Source organism: Marmota marmota, unplaced genomic scaffold (genome assembly GCF_001458135.2).
Source record: "Marmota marmota marmota unplaced genomic scaffold, marMar, whole genome shotgun sequence".
NCBI classification, from domain to species: domain Eukaryota; kingdom Metazoa; phylum Chordata; class Mammalia; order Rodentia; family Sciuridae; genus Marmota; species Marmota marmota.
The window spans coordinates 65,469,935-65,476,138 of NW_026000174.1; positions in this window are offsets into that span (position 1 = coordinate 65,469,935).

A 6,204-nucleotide genomic window follows, 5' to 3' on the forward strand; every position below is an offset into this window, starting at 1 on the left:
TTAACTTAAGAATTCTTCATGATAATTCTCTGGTAAACCAACAGGAATAATTTGTCTCCATTATTGGAACTTAATGAAAAACCAGAAATTTACAATGCTTTATTTTAATTCAATGGGTTTCATAAACTTTAAAAAAACAGAATAAAGTGTAACCAACAACTGATTTGGGTTTGTTATACTCTCAAGTGAAAATCCCATGTCTTTCACACTTGTATTTCTTTTTTTCCTTAAAATTTAGGTTTTATTTATTGCATATATTTAAGGTGTTCTGCACAATGTTTTTGATGCATATGATGAAATGATTGCAAAATAACATATCCATCACTTTCCAGGGTTACTCCTTTATTTCCTGGGATAAATCCCACTTGAGCAACGTAAAAATCCCTGCACTGTGCTATTGGATTTAGTTTTCTATCATTTTGTTGAGGATTATTGCACTGATGTTCATCAAGGTTGTTGACCTTAACCTTCTTTCTTGTTGTATTCTTTTTTGTCTTTGGTGTAGAATAATGATGGCCTTGTAAATTGAGTTTTGGGGTATTATCTTTTCATCAGGTTTTGGAAAATTTTGAGAAGTTTTGGTGTTATTTCTTTAAATGTCTGTTGAATTTAACAATAAAGACTTCAGGTTCTGGACTTCATTTTGATGAGATGTTTAATTTTTTTTTTCATTTCAATCTCCATATTCATTATTGGCCTATTCAGACTTCCCATTCTTTCATAATTCAGTCTTGGTAGGTTGCACATGTCTAGGATTTAATTTCGCTTCTTTTAGGTTATCCAAATAGTTGGCATAACTTAGTAGTTTCTTATGCTTCTTTTTATTTCTATATTATCAGTTTTAACATCTCCTTCTTTATATCTGATTTTATTTGAATCTTTTCTATTTTTATTTGTTTTTTGTCTAGTTAAGAGTTGTCAATTTTGTTTGTCTTTTCAAAAACCAACTCAAACCCATCATTTTTTTCTATTGTTTTTCTAAATTTTACTTTATGTATTTGTATTCAGAACTTAGTTATTACATCTTTCTATAATCCTTAGCTTAAATTATTTTCCTTTTGCTTGTTTGAAATATTTCCTTTCTCCTTATAAAGAATGTATTGCTAAAAACTTCCCTTTAAGCATGTCTTTTTCTGCATCCCATAAGTTTTGGTATTTTGTGTTTCCATTTTCATTTCTCTCAAGATTTAAAAAAAAATTCTGGTTTAATTACTTCTTTAACCCATTGGTTCTCCAAGAGCACATTGGTTAATTTTTCTTATGTCCTACCTCTTCATCTTGATGTCCCTAAACTCCTAACTCAGATACAAAATCAACATATAAAAATCAAGAGATTTCTGATTGCCAACTAGAAATCCACTAAACAAGAAGTAGCTAAAAACAGACATGTATAATTGGAATAAACTAGATGACACAGAGACACAAACTGATAGTTATTTGATCCTTGATAAAAGGGCCACAAGCACACTTTGGAGAAAAGATAGCCTTTTAAACAAATGGTGCTGGAAAACTGCATAGCTATATATAGAAGAATGAAACATGATTCCTGCCTCTTAGTTTGCACTAAAGTTAACATCAAGTGGATCAATGACTCAAGAATCAGACTAGAAACTGTGCAATTGATAAAAGAAAAAAAGGGTCAAAGGTCCAACATGTAGGTGCAGGCATCAACTTCCTTTAAAAACTCCTAAAGCTCAGGAAATAAACCCCAGGAGTAATAAATGGGATAGCATGAAATTCAGAACCTTGTTAACTGCAAAGGAAAAAAAAGAATGAAGAGAGAACCCACAGAATGGGAGAAAAATCTTTTCCAGTCAACTTTTGAAGGGGATTAATATCCAAAATATAAAAAGATCTAAAAAGAAAATGCCACCAGAAAACCATATAATCCATCAATATATGGACAAACTAAACAGACATTTTTCAAAAGAAGAAATAGAAATAAGTGATCAACAAATAAATGAAACTATGTTCAATATCATTAACAATCAGGGAAATGCAAATCAAAAGTACACTGAAATTTCATCTCACTCTAGTTAGAATGGTAATCATTAAGATTACAAGAACCAATACTGATGAGGATACAGAGACAGAAAGGGGAACTTATTCAATGTTGATGGAACTTTAAATTAATATAAGCATTATAAAAGTCAATATGGAAGTTCTTTGTAAGGAAAATAAAAGGAGACACAGAGACAAGATGCAGAGGCAGGAAAGGATAGTGGCAGAGTGGCAGAAGGGCCAAGCTGCCAAGTATTATTTATGTCAATCAGTTATTTTAGGTCATTGGCATCATTAGTACATATTGTTCATTGTATTATTAGGCAGCTTACAGACTTAGCAACATTATGCAGCTTATTGCTCATTTACATACTAAGTTGCAATTTGCAATGTTAAGAGGTTTGTGTAGCTCTCAAGAAAGTCCATTGTATAAAGTTCCTGTTATGTGGACAAATTTAAGTTCTTTGAAACATTGTGGTTTTCTAACAAGAGAGTTCCTATATTCCCAGGAGATATGTGCCTGAGATCAAAGTTGAGGCTGATAGGACTCTTACATGGAACTTCATCATGAAGGACATTGCTACAGCAGTCAGGCATCCTGTGTCTTTTCACAGAAGTTTTTCCAGCAGCCAGGCATTCTGTGTCTTGCACAGAAACTTCCCAGCAGCCAGGCATTCTGGATCTTTGCACAGAAACTTCCTAGCCACCAAGCATGCCACAGTCATGAAGCTATCAGAGACCTCAATTGTCAGAACCCGCTGACAATCTGTAATTCCTGGTACAGCAGAGATGCTTAAGAAAGACACACGCACACACACGCATTCAGTAGAAAATGAGCACCATCTTTACTTTTTTCTCTCCTTCTTTTATACAGCATTGTTAATTAAAACAAGGGGAAAGAAAAAACATCCTTTCGTCAGCTTAATCCTTACAAGCGTAGATAAACATTCTCAGGAAAACTTTGTTTATGGTCACAGTGCTACATATTTCTTATCAATTAACTTGTGGTTAGTTATTCTCAGGCAAACACACACACACACACACACACACATATATAAATTTTACACTTGGCAAAACATTCTTTTCTCCTATCTTCTTAAGACAGCAACAAGGACACAGTTCAAAGAGTTCATACTTTCTCACAGAACTCCTTGTTTTGCTAAGCACAGTAAAACTTAACTGTTTGTGTGCGTGAGCTCACACTCAATCCCAAACACAGAACCCCCACACTTCCTCAAAAGATTAGAAATGAAACCACTGTGTAAGGCAGCTATACTACTTGATATTTATCCAGAAAAACTAAAGTTAGGATATTATAGTGATATTTGAATACTTTTGAATACTCATGTTTTAGCAGCACAATTCAAAAAGCCAAATACCAAAGCTTGGGACTGAGGCACATCTACCCCAACACTGATACAATGCCCACATATGATTTTCATTTCAGACAAAGGTGGGCCTTTAAAATTAATTTCAGTAGATGTCCATTTACCGAGCAAACTACTAATGGATATGATAGTCAAGGCCAAAAATTCTGCCAGAAAGAAGAGAGAGCAGTAAATGTGAAGTGTGGAAATAAAGGTCTCAGTGATGTCCAGATGGAGAAAACACCTTTTAGACATCAATTTCTGTCCATTGCTCAGAAACAAGCAAACACAATAATTTCAGTAATATTCTACCTGTTCTTCCTTCTGTCTCTCTTATTCTTTATTCTCAATAAAGCAGCCAGAGTAATGCTTAAAACATTATATCATAAACTTTGCAGCAGAAATCTTTTGGTTTTCCAGTCTGCTTAGAATAAAACTTGGACTCCTTACCATGCCCTGCACTGCCTTAGTATTCATGCATTTGGCCTCCCCATTCATTTGTCTCATCATCTCCTCTTCCACCCTCCTCTGTTCACACTTTCCCTTTCTGCCTAGATCATGAAGCTGGTCCTTTCCTTGGAGAATGTCCATCTGCTGTTTCCTTTGCCCCTTGTTGTTTTAAGCTATAAAGTTAATAGTGCTTTGTATAGTAGCACTTAGGAAATCAATGTTGAACTTAGTGGTGGGAATGCTGTTATAAAAATACCTAAAAATGTGAAGGTGAAATTGGAATTAGTAAGAAGTAGAGGATATAAGAGTTTTGAGGAATATAGTAGGAAAAGTCTATATTCTCTGGGAGAAAAACACAGATATTAAATTTGGTCTTGATGAAAGCTAAGACAGATGTAAAAAGAACAGAGAAAGCTTCCGTCACCATAACCAAAATGTTGGTATCTAGAAATATGAATAGTAAAGCTTCTGCATGGTGAGGTGTCTTCTTTACCTCGTCAGTCATGTAGTGTTTCAGCTGGTAAAATTATCAAAAACCTTCTTGGGTAGAGACTCTATAAGTGTCAAGGAGGGCCATATCATTAGACATTATCCATAGACACTGTTTAGATAATGCTATTTCTATTTATGTCTTCTGCTGAATGTCTAATGGATCCATTAATCACAATCAATGCTGAACTACTACAAGGCAATCCTTTTTTTTAAAAGAAAAATTGGCCAAGTTGAGTTCTGCTGTTGGGTCCGAAGTAGAATTTGTAAGTGATGGACTTGGATATTTAGGAGAGGAAATTTCCATGCTATGAGAAGCTTGTTTTGTTTTTGCTACTTAAGGCAAAATGTGAGAAGAAAGAGTCAAATCAAGGATTGAACTGTTAACCAAAAAGGAACCAGCACTTGATAGTTAGAAAAATTCTGAGCTTGTTCAAATAGCATGTTCTGGAAATATAACCCAGGATGTGGCTGAACAATCTTTGTTAAAGAGAATATGTATGTGACTTGTTGTTATAATCAGCCTTTCAGCAGAAGCCAGGAATAGAGATGTAGTTATCTGGGCAGGATTTGTGAATAAACCTTTTGTCTGCTGATGTGAATCTTCTTGAAACCTGTGAAAAACCACAAGGGTTTTTTTGGGGGTGGATGGGTGGAGGATTTGACCAGCAGGAAAACTGTCAGATTGGAGTCAAAGGAACAGGAGCAGGAAACAAAAGAGAAGTGAACAAAGGGAGAGCCACTAATGTGAAAGTTAAAGTTTGGACTGCTGCAATGAAGGGCTCAGAGGACAGAGGACGGAGCCACAGAGAATTATTCTCAGGCCTTAAATCCTAGGAGAACTTACTCTTCTGTATCCCAAATATACTTTAGAGTAGTTATACCTACATTCCTCTCATTCTCTACCTTTTAAAAATGTTTTAGTTGTAGAAGGACCTTTATTCTATTTATTTATATGTGTGCTGAGGTTTGAACCCAGTGCCACACAGATGCTAGGTAAGTGCTCTATCACTGAACTACAATCCCAGCTCCTCATTCTCTTCCTTTTGGAATGAGAATATCTACCATGTGTCTGGTTCATCATTGTATTTTGGAAGCAGATACCCCTAGTCTTTCAGGTCTCTCCCCCATGTCTAATTTAGATGATTAAATGATAAAGTTTGGAACTTTTTGAGTTGATGTTTAGTTAAAATTTTGGAATTACAGTTGATTCTGTAATGGGTTGTGGCATTTTGGGAATGCCAAAGTGGGGGATGAATGCACATGGAAAGAATATGAATTTGGTGATGTCAGAGGGTGGGTTGTTGTCAATTTAACTGTATAATCTAAAGATATATGTTGAATCCTAAACCTGGGGACCTATGAGTGTGGCCTTGTTTGGATATAGGTTTTCTGCAGATATATCAAGTTAAGAAGTCAATACTGATTAGATTGTAACCTTATAATTACTGGTGTCCTTATTGGAAGAGAACTTTGGACACTGATATATAGGTAGAACATCATGAGGTGATGGAGGTGGAGATTTGAGGTTTTTTACAAGCCAAAGAAATCCAAGAATTTTCAGCTAAGAAGAGGCAATGAGTGATTTAAAAGCCTCTAGAGCTTTTAAAGGGAGCATTGCCCTGATGACTCCTCAATTTTTAACTACTCAACCCCAAAATTGTGAAAAAAATAAATTTACATTGTTTAAAGTCACTAAACCTGTAGTACTTTATGACAGCCATAGGAAACTAATATGGCCCCATTTCTTCCCATCCTTTTCTTTGGTTTCTTTCTTGAGAATACCACACTCAAAAAATTACTGAAATTCTATCAGTTTTTAAACTGCTCCAGACTCTTTCTCACCTACTGGGTTTTAAGCAATATTCCTATATCATCTGAATAGCATATTTTGTTA